Consider the following 18,452-nt stretch of genomic DNA (forward strand, 5'->3'; position numbering starts at 1 on the left):
ACCCCGTCTAAGCACAATAGCCAGCCCTCGGTCCCTCAGATGTGGAAAAGTAAAAGACCATTTCCTCCTAGCCATGAGAAAGCTAAGAGGTTGAATTTCACCATCTGCAAGCTCTTGGCTACAGAAATGCTGCCTTTCCGCCTGTTGGACAAAGAGGATTTTCGAGACCTTATGTCCGTCGCAGTGCCCCAGTACCAGATGCCCAGTCGGCACTACTTCTCAAAGAAAGGTGTGCCTGCGCTCCACCAGCATGTCGCACACAACATCACCGCTTCTTTGAGAAACTCTGTGTGTGACAGGGTGCATTTCACCACAGACACTTGGACGAGTAGGCATGGACAGGGGCGTTACATGTCGCTGACTGGGCACTGGGTAACTATGGTGACAGCAGGACAAGGGGCTGCTGTCCAAGTCTTGCCGTCCCCACGAGTTGTGCGTCAATCCTCTTTATGTCAAAGTTCCTCCACTGCTTGTGCCTCCTCAACCTCCTCTCGGTCTTCCACCTGCACCCAAAGCCTGTCTGGTCATGCCACAAGCTTTCTAACTGCGCAGAAGGGATCCTGCACACCTCCTTACTATGCTGGCAGTAGGGCTCAACGTCATCAGGCGGTTTTTACATTGAAATGTCTGGGAAATGTGAGTCACACAGCTGAGGAGTTGTGGTCAGCTCTGGAGAACCAATTTCATGAATGGTTGTCTCCACTGGACCTGAAACCAGGGAAGGCCGTGTGCGACAATGCTGCAAACCTGGGTGCGGCCCTTCGCCGGGGCAATGTCACACACGTGCCTTGTATGGCTCACGTGTTGAACCTGGTTGTCCAGCAATTTTTAGCCCACTATCCCAGACTAGATGGCCTTCTGCAGAGGGCACGGTCGCTGTGTGCTCACTTCCGCCGTTCGCATCCCGCAGCTCAGCGACTTACATCTCTACAGAAGTCGTTGGGCCTGCCACTTCACCGGCTGAAATGCGATGTGCCTACCCGGTGGAATTCAACTCTGCACATGTTGCAGCGACTGTGGCAGCACCGACAAGCCCTGGTGCAATACGTTCTGACGTATAGCCTGGGCCAACGAGATTCAGAGGTGGGGCAAATCACGCTGGAGGAGTGGTCTCAGATCAGGGACCTATGCACCCTTCTGCACAGTTTTGAAATGGCGACGAAGATGTTTAGTGCTGACGATGCCATTATCAGCATGACTATTCCGGTGATTTACATGCTGGAGCACATGTTAAACAGAATTCGGAGTCAGGTGGTGGCACAAGAGGAGGTGGAGGAAGTAGAGGAGGAGGAGTTGTATGCGGAAGGGCTAACATCTGCAAGGTCCAGAAGGTCGGCAGCACCAAGGCGGCAGGCATGTGAGGGTGGGGGAGATCGTTTTACCAGGGCGCATGGTAGCAGCCAAACTAGTGAGGAAGGTGCAGGAGCCCAGGAAGAAGTGGAGGACGAACTGATGGAAGACTCATCAGATGAGGGAGACCTTGATCACATTTCTGTTGTGCGAGGTTGGGGGGAGAGGACAGAGGAAGGAAGCATGATTGTTACCTCGCCACCAACACAACAGGGACTTGGTGCTCCTGGATGCGCAACACACATGAGTGCCTTCTTGCTGCACTACCTGCAACATGACCCTCGAATTGTGAGAATTAGAAATAATCCTGACTACTGGGTTGCCACACTGTTAGATCCCCGGTACAAAAGTAAATTTGCAGAAATTATTCCTACCATAGAAAGGGATGCACGCAAGCAGGAGTATCAGCAGAGACTGTTGCAGAATCTTACATGTGCTTTTCCACAAAATACCAGTGGTGCACGTAGTGAATCTCACAGTTCCAACTTGCCAACCGTGGGACCGTCAAGTGTTCAGCACTCAAACCGTAACAGAACCACAGTATCTGCTGGTAACATCAATTTTGCGGAATCATTTCACCACTTTTTTAGCCCATCCTTTGCAAGGCCACAGGAGACAAGAAGTCTGACACATAGTCAACGCCTAGAGACGATGGTACAGGAGTATCTCCAAGTAAACATTGAAGCCACGACTGTGTCACTGGACCCGTGCTCTTTTTGGGCTTCCAATCTGGATAAATGGCCGGAGCTAGCCACTTACGCCTTGGAGATCTTGTCATGCCCCGCAGCCAGCGTTCTGTCTGAACGTGTGTTCAGCGCTGCTGGTGTTGTGCTGACAGATAAGCGCACGCGGCTCTCCACTGATAATGTAGACAGACTCACGTTCATAAAGATGAACAAATCATGGATCCGAAATGACTTTTCCACCCCTGTGTCATCCTGGGGAGAGTAAAAGCTTGATGATTGGTTAAAATCACCCTACCAAACGTTTTAAGCTTTCAAATTACTAATCATGTTTATCTGTATCTTGACTGAAAAATAATTTGGGCTTTGTAGCAGTGTGCAGCACTGATCCTATTAGGCCATCTATAATAAGCTCCACCAGATTTAAAATTAAAAATAATTTTTAGCTGCATCTAGCCCGGAAAATAATTTTGGGGCTCCGAGATGCGCAAGACACATAAGTGCCTTCTTGCTGCACTACCTGCAGCATGACCCTCATATTGTCAGAATTCGAAGTAATCATGACTACTGGGTTGCCACACTCTTAGATCCCCCAAACTTTTCGATCAACCTTTTCATTTTAATAAAGACCAAAAAAATGGTCATTTTTGAAATTATAAGCATTAGCAGGTTGTTAGAAACTGAAATCAAACAGTTTTCAACTCAAAACTTTATTCTAGGTGATGTTACATTTTCACATAGGACCCCTTGTTCGAAAGGAGCTTCTGAACTCTCTCGTCCATTGAATTTGTCAGGTTTTGGATGGTTTCTGCTTCAATTGTTTTGCATGAGGACAGAATACCCTCCCAGAGCTGTTGCTTAGATGTGAACTGCCTCCCGCCATCATAGACACTCCTTTTAATGATGCTCCAAAGGTTCTGAATGGGGTAGAGGTCAGGGGAGCATGGGGGTCACACCATAAGTTTGTCCCCTTTTATGCCCATATCAGCCAGAGATGCAGATGTTTTATGTGCAGCATGAGATGGTGCATTATCATGCAGAAAAATGATCTTGCTGTGAAATACACGGTTCTTCTTCTTGAACCATGGCAGGAAGTGCTGTTTGAGAAAATCCACATACATTATGGAGTTCATCTTTAGCGCCTTCAGGGATCCTAAAGGGGCCGACAATCTCTCTCCCCATGATTCCAGCCCAAAACATTACTCCACCTCCTCCTGGTTGGCGCTGTAGCCGTGTTTGCGTGGGGTGTCAATCAACCAGCCATCCTCCACTCCATCCATCTGGACCATCGAGCGCTGCACGGCACTCATCCGTGAACAAAACAGTTTTGAAATCAGTCTTCATGTAATGTTTGGCCCACTGGAGTCGTTTCTGCTTGTGTGAAGTGGATAGAGGAGGTCGACAGGATGGCGTATGCACAGCTGCAAACCTCTGAAGGACCCTGCATCTTGTTGTTCGGGGGACGTTGGAGGCACCAGCAGCTTCAAAAACTTGTCTGCTGCTATGACAAGGCTTTTTTGCCGCTGCTCTTTCAACCTGACATAATTGCCTGTAGGAAAGAGTCCTCAATTTGCCCTTATCAGCACGCACACGTGTGTACTGTGAATCAGCTACATACTTCTTGATTGCCAAGACACTTCATCCTGATCATCGCACAATGTTGATTGTAGTCATGCCTTGACCTAAACACTCCACAATTTGTTGCTTCTCAGCAGCCGACACATCCTTTTTCTTTCCCATTTTGGCAGAAAATGTAGGCTGCTTAATAATGTGAGAGAGCCTTCTTAAGTAGTCTTGCCTTTCATTGGACACACCTGCCAAACTAATTAGCACAGGTGTCTGCAATTGCTTACAGTGATATAAAGAGCCCTGACACACATCACCATCAATGAGTTTAACTGACAAACAAACAAATTCTTCCCTTATCACTCCTAAACACTTTTTGCATAATAATTTGGAACGCGGTGTACATGTGCTTTTCCACAAAACACCAGCGGTTCACGTAGTGAATCTTACAGTTCTAACTTGCCAACCGTGGTCTGTATGGAATTGTTCAATAAAGGGCCCAAAATTAAGATAACATAGATGGGAGAGGTCTCTATGAATAGGAATTCCTAAGTATTTGATACCCTGTGAGGGCCAGGCAAAGGGAAAGTTGGGCTGGATGGAATCCTATATGGATTTGGGGAGGGAGACATCGAGGGCCTCAGACTTCGCTGCATTGATTTTAAAATTTTACCATGTAACAAAGTGATCTATTTCAGCCATAACAGCATGGATGGATATATGTGATTGAGTGATATATACTAGGACATCATCAGCAAATAGAGAGCACTTGTACTCGGTGCCTCCCACCTCAATCCACCTAATATTGGGGTTATGGCGAATTGATGAGAGCAGGTGCTCCGTCACTAGGATGTATAAGAGAGGGGACAGAGGACATCCCTGCCTTGTCCCATTGGTGATTGTGAAAGGTGATGAAAATGTTCTGACGCACCTCCTGGGCCTTGGGACACCCGGAGCCGGACCCTTTTTGGTGGATGCTGGTGGTTGTAGTCTTCGTGGCGGCGACCCGGTTCCGTGGCTCAGGGCGGTCAAACCAGTGGCGGAACTATTTATGTGGTTTTGATGTTTAAATGTCCGACTACGCCACCCGTGGATTGCGGTCAGAGTGAACCGCCGCTACAGGGCAGACCGCTGAGGCTGGTGTTGTGGGTGCAGCAGAGCGTAGCATAACTCCCCACGGGAGGAGTATAGCCTCAGGGCAGTGTATGCGGAGGATGGGGGTGATGGTGCAGGGCAGCAGCAGTAACGACACGGAGTCAGTGATGCAGTCCAGGGCCTTTACTCACAGTTCTTATTATCCAGACCACGTCTGCAGGTAACGGCTGCCCACGTCGTACTGTGCTCACCAGGTGAGGGGCTCAGACAACTCCCAGATAACTTTGGAGCACTTCACAGGACCCCCTTTGTGTGTCCTTTGTCTGGCCTTTCTTACCAACACTTCTGTCCGGCTGCCTCGGGCCTCCTCTTGGTAAACTTGGCGCCAGTTTCCCTGACCCTATGTGGTGCCTTCCTAGCGGGTGTAGCGAGGGGCTGCGCCACATAAAATGTCAGAGCCTCCGGTTTCTAGCTGAGGGTCGTTTCCTGCCTCCACTAGTTCGGGGACCGGTCTCCCCCTTTGGCCTGACCCCTCCACGCAGGTGGATTCGGGCGTGCGGTGGCGACTCGCCCGTCCGCACCCCTGGGATCCCTTCATTCCTCGTTCCTGGAGCCTTCTCCGCTCCTCTTCCTTCCTTCTCCCTCTTCCAGGCCTGGGCCTCTGTTACTAGGCCCGCCTCCGGAGCAGCGCTCATGCAGAGCCCCTGCTCCCTGCCACTTCTGCTCAGACTTCTCTGCACTGAACTAAGATGGTGCCCACCTTTTAGACTCCCTTCTCAATGCACCCAGGAACTGCTTCCTCCCTGCTCCTGCACTACAGGGTTCCCCTTCCTCAGTGTTCCCTCCCCCCACTCCAGCCAGGGACAGGGACTGTCGTGCCCATCTCAGGGGCATATTGGTCGCCCTGCCCCACGGCAATGTGGTGTAATGCATGCAGGTGTCGGGTCCTGATCCACACTCCATCCTTACCTGAGAGTGAGATATCACACCTCTGGGTGAGGTGCAATACGTCTGTAGCAACCGAGCCCTCAGGGTGCTACAGTTCCATTTATCTTCAGCCTAGGTGACGTATTGCCATACAGGGCCGTGATTTTGGCTATAAAAGGGTCCCCTAGACCCCTACCCCAAGCTTTTTAAGAGAATCATATATGGCGTGCCAGGAGACTCTATGGAATGCTTTCTCAGCATCCAACGAGAGTATCTAATTACAAATTTTTAACTGCATCTAGCCCAGGAAATACTTTGTGCCTAGTAGCAGTGTCTGCTAGTCAGCGGATTATCCCGGCTGTTAAGCAAGCTACACCACCTGTAGTTTAGACACTTAATTTTTTCAAAGGAAATGCTTCGGGACCATGGGATACTCAGTGAAGAGCATCAGGAGGCACCCCAAGGCATAGGGGCTGGGACTGGCAGTAGGATGCCTTGCGGTGGACAGCCGAGCTCGATCCTTATAAAAGCTTTTTAACTGCAGCAGCTTTAGTGGACGCTACTGGAGCTGGAATTACGCGGCTGCTGGCATGAGACTTGCCCTCCAATAGATCCTTGTAAATGGATTTAAAGTGTATTCATTCAAATTAGAGAGACAATTTAAATTAAAAAGCTTAGAGCTGCCTCCACCACAGGGGGGCTCGCTCGACCCACCAGCGGACAGGCACCAGTATTGGGAGAGGGGGGCTGGCCATCAGGGTTCACCGCGGCTCTGGCACAAACCCGGCGACACGGAGGTGGCACGGGCAGGAGCGGACTGGCCGTGTCGGCTTCTCACTTTTTGGATTTTAGAAGGGCATGACATGCCTATATCTGTGTCTCCCCCTCCTTTTACTCCTCCACCTCTTTTATTTTCGCATGACTATATGTACTTGTCACTTTTCCATGTGTTAGTTGTGTCTTCTGAGCAGTTTGTCAGCTTTTGGACACCTTTGAAGGTATTTTCTATGTGTTTCTATGTGTTTTTGTTTGCCTGCCATTGGTTTTAACGGTGTTCGAAGGTGTTCGACGAACAGTTCGACGAACAGTTCGGCGAACACACGGGTGTTCGACGAACAGAACCGAACTCGAACACTACGGGGGTGGCTCAACACTAGTTGTGACATCCTCTCACTATCCAGATTCACAACAAAATAGGTGCAGCATTCCCTGCTTCTGTTTTTACACAGTGTAATTGCCGCAAGGTATGATAAGAAAATCTGCCAAGCCACGCCTGTGGTCATGTGAGTCTTCTCTGGGATATAGTTTCTGCTGTGGCTCTTTTGGCAATTCGCTTAAAATTGATCAATTGATCACTAATTGAAATAAAATTAATTTGCTTAATTAGTGCAATTAATGTTGAAATTGCACCTTAGTTAGGCAGTGTAATAAAAAGTGTTAATGTGTTTTACATTGTAAGTGATTCATATAAAGTATAGACAATATTTAAAGTCAAAAAATTAACATTTTGAGAATTTCTACCCTCTACACTGGACAAGCTTAAATACATCTGCACTTTGTCATATGGTATGGAAAGCCATAATATATCTTTTAATTCAATGCTTAGACTTATGGCTCCAGAGCATTAGACTTAGCAAAATTTTGCCAATAAAATGCTGATTTTGACATTCTGCCCAGACAAATCTTGTTTTTCCACTAAATACACCAAGATAACTGACCCCTTAAATTATTGTTTTATGGACCAAAATAGTTGGATTGTTTTCCAGCTGATTTTGAAGATTGGCCTTCTATTAATAATTAATGATTATCATAATGTATTAAAGTTTACCTCATGGTTTCATTTCATATATTATTGCCATCATTACATTGTATTGTGTTAAGCAATGTACAAATGTAAACTCCCTTAAAATATTTTATTAAGGATAAATTAAAAGACATTTTTAAAGATGATAAAATGTTTCGTAATTTAAGTAGACTAACATATATTCATGTTATATGGATTGTGTAATGTCATTCTATATTATTTTTTAATATATTACAAAAAATACATAATTCTTATTATACTGTTCTTTAGTTAAGCTCCTCAACTTTTGACCGATTCCAGGCACACTGACTATAATTGGACCATGTGCTGTGTGTGTAGTCCATCATAAATATGGACAGTACATGTACCAAGAATCAACTGATATAAATTTATCATATGATCACAAAATGCTTTGCTACTTTAAACACTACAGGACTACGCATTAGACACAATCAACCAATCTTAAAATTAATTAAGTACATTATTGACAATACATCATACCAATATTACTATGGATGTGATGAACATTTTTATGGTATTTGTAGATATTAATGACAGACTGACACTAGATTTTATATTAACTCAAAATATGGAAAAAAGATTAAAACAGATCTGAGAATAACGCAAAACAAAACACTGGGTGCAATCATGCTATGGAAGTTTTTAAATTGTAAGCATTATTTTATGTTGTGAAATGTATATAATTTTTGGGGTATTTCACCGTTATAAGGTTGAATACTTAAAGACAACAAATGAAGAGAAACTATAGTAAAAATTTACCTCCTTCTTTGTAAACCTGTTACCCTAAGTTATCGGGGCAGTGCAGAATTCTAGCCATGTTAGCAAGTCATCCTTGGAGACAAGCTCATTTTAACTTCTACGCATGCTCTTTTAAGGCTCAGAATGCCTTGGTCAACTTTGGAGGGACTGAGGTATTTACAGTTCTGCTCACATCTCATGACAGAGACGTTCTGAGCTTAGCCCCTAAAAGAGCATGTGTAGGATTTTAAAGATGTCACTAGACTGCTGAGTGATCAATTAAAAGTGAATGAGCATGTTTCCAAGGCGACTTGGTGACGATGCCAAGATGCTGTACTTCCCCGATGAAACAGCTGTTTTATACACAAGGAAGCACATGTTTAATTAATAACTATGGAAAAATTAAAAATCTTACAGCTTAGCTGCAAACACCATTGTTATTATCATTTAATTGCCTGAAAAAAGTAGTTGTCGGATTAATAATCTATTTGTTGATTTCAGGTTCTCTTTAAGAGAATTCATTCAGACTTCAGTTTTTCATGGATAGAACTTGTACCCATTGTAGTCTATGGGGTTATCCATATGTCCATGTATTTTTGTGGACTGAATAGTCTGCACCAATTTTGATTCGATCACTGACCAAAACTGGCCAATTTAAGTCTATAAATCTGTGAAAAAATGAGATAGCACTCGGATACCAACCATATTCAATCTGTGTGCTGTCCGATTTTCATGTTTATATTATAACTTGAGGAAACCTCTCACAAAAAGAAGGACGAAACTCTGATAGTAAAAACTGACACATGGAGAAAACATGGATGAAAATCCATTGCATAACACTGATAAAAAAATGGTCAGTTTTTCAAGTATGAGAAAAATTATTGACATCTGTATGAATGAACCAAAATGCACGATATTTGAATTCTAAAAATATGAGGATATGGATATGCTAAAAATGCATCTATTTCTGATGCTTATGGAGTGGGTCTGCTCACAAAATGTAGGAAAAAGTACTAACAAAATGATCAAAAAATGTATTATTAAATTGAACTTCCTGTTGAGATTTTCACCCGTAAATCAATCGGTCTCTCATCGCTGTTGAAATGCCAAAAATGTGTACGCTAAATGCGGTTTAGGCACACTGTGTAGCTCAGAAGGGAGAGGGGCATTTGAATTTGGGAGTACAGAATTCGCTAAATTTCTTTTGGGGGCGAATAGCCATAACGCTTTTCAAGAGGCTTTGTGCTACAAGCAACGTGGAAGCCCCCTATCTTTCCTTTGACAGACCAGAGTGGGGGCTTGCTTAATTTGAAGCTTTTATTGGGTATATTTTATATAACATTTTGGATCACATTTATCCGGTGCTCTATGCTGAGCAACTGTACATTGGGGTTTCCATTTCAATTTCCAAATTAATAATTCAGAGGAATTCATGCACTATAATAAGCCAGTAGAGTTACTCTGGACTCCATCTGGTCTCGGTTAAGCATTGTCTTTCTTTTCAGTGGTGCACAAAACTGTGGCCCACCAAACTTTTATGTACACTTAAAAAGACAGATGGCTCATAGGCCAGATGTGTCTACAGTGTCTCCATGTGCCTCATTATAGGGAATCTTCTGTCAGGGTTTCTGTCACGTATTTAAGAGATTTACATGGAAATCCTGGAGTAAGCGCTCAGCATAGAGAGCAGGATAAGTGTGAGCTGAAACTTACAGTGGTCTTTGGGAGACAGAATGAACAAATCAACAGCAGGTCAAGAATTGGTTTTATTTATTTTTTTACGCCGTTTCTCGTGCAGTATAAATGATTAGACAACTTTATTCTTCGGGTTATTTAGATTACAGCGATACCAGATTTATATTACTTTATTATGTTTGGCTGCAGTCACACACTAAAAGCATTTTTTTTTTGCAAAACAAAGTTTTTGCATTGCTATATTTTGAGAGATATAATTTCTCTTTATTTCTCCTGACAGTCATGTGAGGGCTTGTTTTTTGGCGGACGAGTTGACGCTTTTATTGGTACCATTTTCGGGCACAAACATTTTTTGACTGCTTTCTTTTCTGATTTTTGGGAGGCAGAATGATCAAAAACAGCAATTCAGGAATTGTTTTTTTTTCTTAAGCTCTTCACCCTATGGTAAAAGTGATAAACAGTTTTATTCTTTGGGTCAGCACAATTACAGCGATACCACATTTCTATAATTTTTTATGTTTCTTTGCTTTTACATAATAAAAACTATTTCATAGAAAAAATTCTTATTTTTGCATTACTATACTCTAAGAGCTATAACGTTTTCATTTCTAAGCTTACAAAGCTGTATGGTGGCTTGTTTTTTGCGGGACAATATGATGTTTTCAGCTATACAATTTTTATTTCCATTCGACATTTTGATCGCTTTTTATTCCACTTCGTTTGGCAGTATAATGAAAAAGCTCCCCGTGACATCATTGAGGGGTCCCGATCATTGCCATGGTGACCAGATGTCGTGATGACAATATCTGGGTCACCTGGCACTAGTAAGTTAGTTAGATCATGCGCACTGCATATGTCAGTGCAGAACTGACAGTTATGAAGTATAGCAGTGATCTTGCACTGCTATACCTTATAACTGTGATCAGACTACTGAAAGTGAAAGTCCCATAGTGGTACTATGTAAAAAAGTAAAAAAAAAATGTAAAAATATTTTTAAAAAATCTGAAAATAATAGAAAAAAATAAAAAAATATTTTACCCATAAATAAATATTATTATGAAAAAATACACAATAAAAGTACACATATTTGAAATCACCACGTCCGGAAAGACCCAACCTATAAAACTGTCCAACTAGTTAACCCTTTTAGTGAACGCCATAACAAAAAAAGCGTTATCATCATACCGCAAAACAAAAAGTGGAATAAAACGTGTTAAAAAAGATGAATGTAAATAAAAGTGGTACCACTGAAAGCGTCATCTTGTCTCGCAAAAAACAAGCTGCCTTAGAGCTCCATCAGCTGAAAAATAAAAAAGTTATAGCTCTCAGAATAAAGCGATGCAAAAATAATAATTTTTTTATACAAAATAGTTTTTGTGTATAAGCGCCAAAACATAAAATAAAGATATATAAATGTAGTATCGCTGTAATTGTACCAACCAGAAGAATAAAGCTGCCTTGTCAATTTTATCGCACACAAAACAGTATAAAAAAAAAACATCCCTGTTGTTGGCTTTTGTTTATTCTGCCTCCCAAAAATCTGAAAAGAAAGCGATCAAAAAAGTCATTTGCCGAAAATGATACCAATAAAAATGTCAACCTGTCCCGCAAAAAATATGACCTCACATCACTCTGTCGGTAAAAATATGGAAAAATTATAGCTCTCATAATATGTTGATGTAAAAACTGTTTTTGCAAAAAAAAACGTCTTTTAGAGTGTGACAGCAGCCAAACATAAAAATCCGATATAAATCTGGTATCGGTGTCATCACACCAACCTGAAGAATAAAGTCATCTAATCACTTATACCGCACGAGGAACAGCATAAAAAATAAGACCAATTCTTGGCCTGCTGTTGATTTGTTCATTCTGCCTCCCAAAGATCGCAGTAAGGCTCGGCTCACATTTATCCAGCGCTGAGTGCTTTAATCGGGATTTCTCTGTAAATCTCTGAAATACGTGCTTCAGACGCAACCCCTGGTGGAAGATTCCCTGCAACGAGGCAGTATGGATGCCATCTGGCATATGATCTGGCGATGTCCGTCTTTTTAGGTGTGCATAAAAGCGCCGTCGGCCAGTTTTGTGCACTTCTAAAAAAAAGACACCTCTGACAAGAGGCCAGATGGAGTCCAGAGTAGCTCTGCTGCCTCATTATAGTGAATGGATCCCTCGAGGCTTTCATCTGAATTACGTCACTCAGAAACACCCTGATAACAGTGCTCAGCATTGAGCACAGGTTAAATGGGAAAATTTTACTAAACATTTTGGATCACAATAAAAGCTTTGACTCAATCCAAGAAAAACAAGTCCCCACTTTGGTCTGTCATCTTTTAATGGAAATCTAGGGGGCTTTCCTCGTAACTGGTAGCACAAAGGCTCTGGGAATGCAAAATGGCCCTTTCCCCCAAAAGAAATTGAGCAAATTTGGGGCTTCCAAATCCAAATTCCTCCCTCCCTTCTGAGCCCCACAGTGTGCCTAAGCCGAAAGTTAACGTCCACATGTTTGGCATTTCTGTGGCGATGAGAGCCCGCCTAATTTACTGGTGCATGTCTCCAGAAGCATGAGCTAGGCATAATGTACTGATCACTACAACGTACTGGTCACTACAATGGCAGTTTGCAATTTTCACATAACATCCACTGCTGCTTGTTTCTGGAAAACACCCATGTAGTTAAAAATGCTCACCACACCTATATATAAATTCCCAAAGGGGTATTATTTCCAAAGTGGTGTCACTTGATGGGGGATTCTGCTCTTCTAGTACTTAGGGTCTCTGTATATGGAGTCTGCAAACTCTTCTAGGAAAATCTGAGCTCCAGGAGGCAAATAGCACTCATTCCCTCCAAAGTCTCATTGTGTGGCTAAGCAGTACTGCACAGCCACATATGGGGTATCTCTACATTCAGCAGAAATTGTTTGACAACTTTTGTGCCATTTTTACCCATTTCCCAGTTTGAATATGAAAAATCTGGGGCTAAAACAAAACTTTGGTGGAAAAAATGTAATTATTCTTTCTTCACCGCCCAATGGTGTAAAATTCTTTGAGGCACAAGTGGTGTCAACATGGTCACTGCACCCCTAGATGAATTCATTGAGAGGTTTAATTTGTAAAATGGTGTCTCTTACGGGGGGATTCTGCTCTTCTAGGACCTTAGGGTCTCTGCCAATGTGGCATGGCACCGTCAAACCAGTCCAGCAAAATATGAACTCCAATATGATGCCCCTTCCCTTCTGAACTTTCCCATATGCCTCAAAAGTATTGCAGTTTTCGACCACATATGGCATATCGGCGTACTCAAGAGAAATTGCAAAACACATTTTGGGGTCTATTTTCTCCTTCTATCCTTGTAAAAATGAAATAATTGGGGGCTAACACAACATATTTGAGGGAAAAAATTTTTTTTTCATTTTCACAGATCAACGTTGCAAAAGTCTGTGAAGCACCTGTGGGTTCAAGGTGCTGACCACACATCTAGATAAGTTTCCTGAGGGGTCTTGTTTGCAAAATGGTATCAATTGTGGGGGTTTACTTTGTTTAGACACATCAGATTCTCTCCAAATATGACATGACATCCTCAGACCATTCCATCAAAGTCTGCGTTCCAAACTGCCACTCCTTCTTTTCTGAACTCTGCCGTGTACCAATTAGGTATACCATAAGAGGAAGCTTTGGTAAAGTGTAAACATAAATCCTCTAAAATTTAATTTTATTAAGCAATATTAAAAACACCAAAAACCCTTTGTGATAGAGAAGATCTATTTCCGTCACAAAAAACAATAATAAAAACCAATGTCCCTATGGGATTTGATTAGGCCCAATCAGGCACTAATAATATATAATGTACTTAACTCGCCCTAGTAAAGGCCTGATAAATTCCTGCTTGTCTTGGGGGTTGGCACCCTATAACAATGATTTTGGCGCCCCCGTTCCTCGGCAGCTGTCTCTCACTTGCCCTGTTCCGCCCTATGATGGTGAGCTAAACACAGAAATAGGTGACTGCCTCTTCAAATACATTATAAGTACTGCACTAATACAACAAATAGATGGATTAGTCAATGCATAATAATAAAACTTATCTCATGAATCTGGGGATTGCTTCAACGCATTTCCCCATCCTGTCAGTTCATCAGGAGGCCAGATAATAGAGCGTCCAGAGAGAGAATAGTGATGCTTGATTCAGTAGTGCATGATCACTTGTGGCATGCTATGATTCTTTGCCAAATGGCTCTATTTAAATGTGTACACAGATTGGTTACTCCTCATTAACATCCGCCCATTACATACAGATATCCTTCCCCAATGTGCAGTCTCCGGTCTTCCAGGGCTCAATTGTGCACATCAGTCCAAGAAACACCAGAGACTGCCTTGTTATTATCAAATGCGCGTGCTCTGGTACATCACTTCCGGAACGGAAGCGGCGATTGCGTTCCATCGTGGAATGCAGATGTACTCAGCCATCGCGCACGAGCAGATGCGCAATCCCCAGGGTATAGTGACAGTCTTCCATGCAGGCGCAAGTACGGCAACATGGTCACTGTGTTCCAGAATGGAACGCAAGCCCACATTCTATGTTGTCACAAATATCATCACTGTGGAAGTCTAAGGCATAATCATGGAGATTACCCTAGTTACCCGGGCATAAAACGCAAACCCAGATGCAGTGATAGCACAAGTTTCAGCGCTATAAAGGTTCAAGGTATACTCATGATTATTGCCCTAGTTACCAAGGACTGACATAGGTCATTATTATATAGATAATAACATTCCATATTGATAAGGGCGATTGTGTCAATAGGGGAGACATTCAACACGATCTATTTATACCATATATGGGGAGAGGGTGTTCAGCCAATCCATCAAGGGAGCTAGTTTCGTATCCATCAAAATATAAAGGTGGATACATGTTTACAAAATTAGATGACAGATATATATTCATTCCATAATTGAAGATCCTCAAAACTGAGGAAATAGAGAAAGACAACTGAAGATTAGCCCATATTGAAACATAGATCAGAGGGGCCACCAGGTTTGGAGGAGCAGAGTCATAAATAAGGGGAGTATATCTCAGAGGAGAAAGAACGAGGGGGCACTTCACAGAAAGCACACATATGAGAGTTGCTCATTTAGTCCTTTCGGGGTGTAAGGTGGCTGCCGGACAGGTCGTGGACGGGAGGTATGTGTCCCCGAAGTGCCAAGCTTCGGTGATATAGGACCCGGAGAAGCAGGCTCCAGCACACATAGTGCTGAGAGGAATTTAATGGGCCCGGATTACAGGGCCGGGTTTTATGAGCAGCTGAAAGAGCTGGGGGGGAACAGCTGCTCCCTTACCTCCAGTCCAGATCTTCGAAGGCTGATTTAAGACAGCTGCGCCTGTCTCAGTCTGTCTGTGTGTGTTGGACAAGGTGAGCAGACCTTGCATGTGTTTCTCAGACTCTGCAGGAGGCAGAGGAAGGCACTTTGTTTAAACGGCTGAGGCTATGCTGCATGGACTTGTTATTTTGAGCTTTGTTCTGTTATTCCTTTTTTGTGCCAGGAATAGGCTGTTATTTTGTTTCCTCACTGGTGTATGGACACGAAATAAACCACCAGTTTGTTTGAACCCGTGGACTGCATTACTGTGTGAACCTGTGTCTACCTCCAACGTGGCTCAGTGAGTACAAATCCCTACAATTGGTGCTAGACGCACGGGCACAGATCCCAAGCGGCAGTGTGACTGCTGCAAGAAAACGTATATGCCCTCGGTGAAGTCGGCCATAAGCCAGCAAGTGTCGCCGGACAAAATGGAGGACCTGCTTAAACATCTGTTGCAGGCACAGCAGGCTAAGCAGACGCAGTTCCAGCAGCAGTACCTGCAGAGCCAGTAGAGCCAGCAGAACATACAGCAGACGCAACGGGAGCAGCAGCAGGAAACAAATGAACTTCTGATTCAGCAGATCCAACAGCAGCAAAGACAATTGGAAATCTTGGCAGAGCAGATCCGTGGCAGGACCACCTCCACATCCTGAGATCCAGGTGATGACTCACATGTCAGGAAGATGGTAAGAAGACCATTACAAAAGATGACCCCGGGTGATGTCGTTGAGGCATTCCTGACAGTCTTTGAGAGGGCGGCAGAACTGGAGAAATTACCTCCAGATCAGTGGGCGGAGGTACTGGCGCCATATTTGACAGGAGAGCCGCAGAAGGCCTACTATGACTTGGCCTTGCAGGACGTGAAAGAATATGTTAAGTTGAAACCTGAGATTTTGGCACGCTTGGGAGTGACTCTGACTGTCAGGGCGCAACGGGTGCACCACTGGGCTTATTGCAGTGACAAACCTCCCCAGTCCCAGATCTTCGACCTCCTACACCTGGTCCAAATGTGGTTGCAACCTGAATCTTCCTCCCCAGCACAGATGGTGGAGAAGGTCATTATAGACAGGTTTATACACTCTCTCCCGAAGTCAGTGAAATCCTGGGTTGCCCAGGGAGATCCCCATAATGCCAATGACTTGGTTGGGTTGGTGGAAAGATACCAGGCGGTTGAGAATCCATTGGGAAAACAAGGGGTCGTAGCCTCTCAATACTGGGGTTCCCAAAAGGCGACGGACACCCAAAAGAAGGGAGCTAGAGCCACACCTTGAGGGCATCCTAATGTTGAGGAGGGGTCTGCATTGCTGCCCAAGGTCCCACCCCATAATATAATGTGTTGGAGATGTCATACCCCTGGCCATATTGACGCCCGGTGTCCCATAAACTCTGAGCCAATGGACTGCAACATGGGCCGGCGCTGCTCCTATTTTGTCTACCCCGCCTGCAGCGCGGTACCTCAACATGGCGAGGGCCCTCAGGCATGCTCAATGTCAGTAAACGGGGCACAAGTCTCTGGACTATGGGACTCAGGAAGTTTGGTGACCATGATAAGGGCCACACTCCCTCATCGACTGGTTCCTGGGAAGGTGGTGGGTGTCCGGTGTATCCATGGGGACGCTAAGAACTATCCTGTGGCCCAGGTGGATGTAAACACGGACTGTGGCATGATGTGGCGGTCGTTAAGGACCTATTGCATCCCATAATAATTGGACGTGACTTTGTATTATTCTGGGAAATGTGGGGGAAAGCGGGGACACCTGGTTGCTCGGACGACAGCCAGATCGCTCCTAAGGAAACTTACCCACAGAACATGGTAGATGAGTTTCCCATGTGTGTGTTTGTGGGCGATGAGGATGAGGCAACATCCCCTGAGGCCAATATCCCTAAGCTGGTTGTGTCTAAGGGAAACTTTGGAACTGCCCAACTCAGGGATTTAACTCTGAAAGGGGCCTTTGAAAATGTTACTGTGTTAAATGGGGTACCTCAGGAACCAAGGGCTGACACTCGGTTTCCTCATTTTGCTGTGAATGGGGATTTGCTGTGCAGAGTAACTAAGCCAAGGGGTGAGGTAATAGAACAGTTGCTGGTGCAGAGCCCTATAGACGCAGGGTGTTAGACATGGCTCATTCTCATGTGTTGGGTTGTCACCTGGGTGCAGACAAGACTCAGGAACGGATCATCCAGAGATTCTACTGGCCAGGTTGCTATAGAGAAATATAGAGTTATTGTCGTTCCTGCCCCACATGCCAGATAACCTCCCCAGTGGCCCACTTCCGCAGTCCCCCAGTGCCCCTACCCATCATCGAGGTTCCATTTGAATGCATAGCAATGGATCTAGTGGGGCCTCTGGTCAAGCCCGCCCGAGGGCATCAGTATATCCTGGTGGTATTAGATTATGCTACACGGTTTCTGGAGGCCCTACCACTACGAAACTCCTCCACCAGGTGTATAGCCGGAAGTTAGTTCACATGTTTTCAAGAACGGGGTTGCCTAAGGAGATCCTAACAGACCAAGGAACTCCATTTATGTCGAAGGTCATGAGGAAATTGTGCAAGACATTGCAGATTGCACAACAGAGAACCTCCGTGTACCATCCCCAGATGGACGGACTGGTCAAGAAGTTTAACAAAACCTTGAAAGCAATGTTGAGGAAAGCAGTGGAAAAGGATGGCTGAGACTGGGACTGTCTGCTTCCCTATCTGTTGTTCGCCATCAAGGAAGTCCCCCAAGCTTCCACAGGTTTCTCCCCATTTGAACCACTCTATGGACGACACCATCGAGGACTCCTGGATGTGGCCAAAGAGTCCTGGGAAGCTGAGACCACTCCCTATAGGAGCGTGGTGGAGCACGTTGCCCAGATGCAAGAGAGGATTGCCCACGTGATGCCCATTGTGAGGGAGCACCTCCTCAAGGCACAAGAGGCACAGTCCAGGGTGTTTAATAGGTCGGCCAGGGTGAGATCGTTCAACCCAGGAGATCGAGTGCTTGTACTAATGCCCACAGTGGAGAGCAAGTTCATGGCCAAGTGGCAGGGCTCCTATGAGGTGGTAGAGAAAGTGGGGGAAGTCAACTATAAAATCCATCAACCGAGGAAGAGGAAGCCCTACCAAATTTACCTTGTTAACTTGATTAAGCAATGACAAGATAGAGAGCCCGTGGAAGCTCCCTGTTTAGTGGCTGAGGCTGAGGCCGATGTGAAAGAGGTCAAGGTGGCAGAGT

The sequence above is a fragment of the Phyllobates terribilis genome, unplaced genomic scaffold (assembly GCF_046119375.1).
Source record: "Phyllobates terribilis strain yellow unplaced genomic scaffold, ASM4611937v1 Scaffold_11__3_contigs__length_659146591, whole genome shotgun sequence".
NCBI lineage: Eukaryota > Metazoa > Chordata > Amphibia > Anura > Dendrobatidae > Phyllobates > Phyllobates terribilis.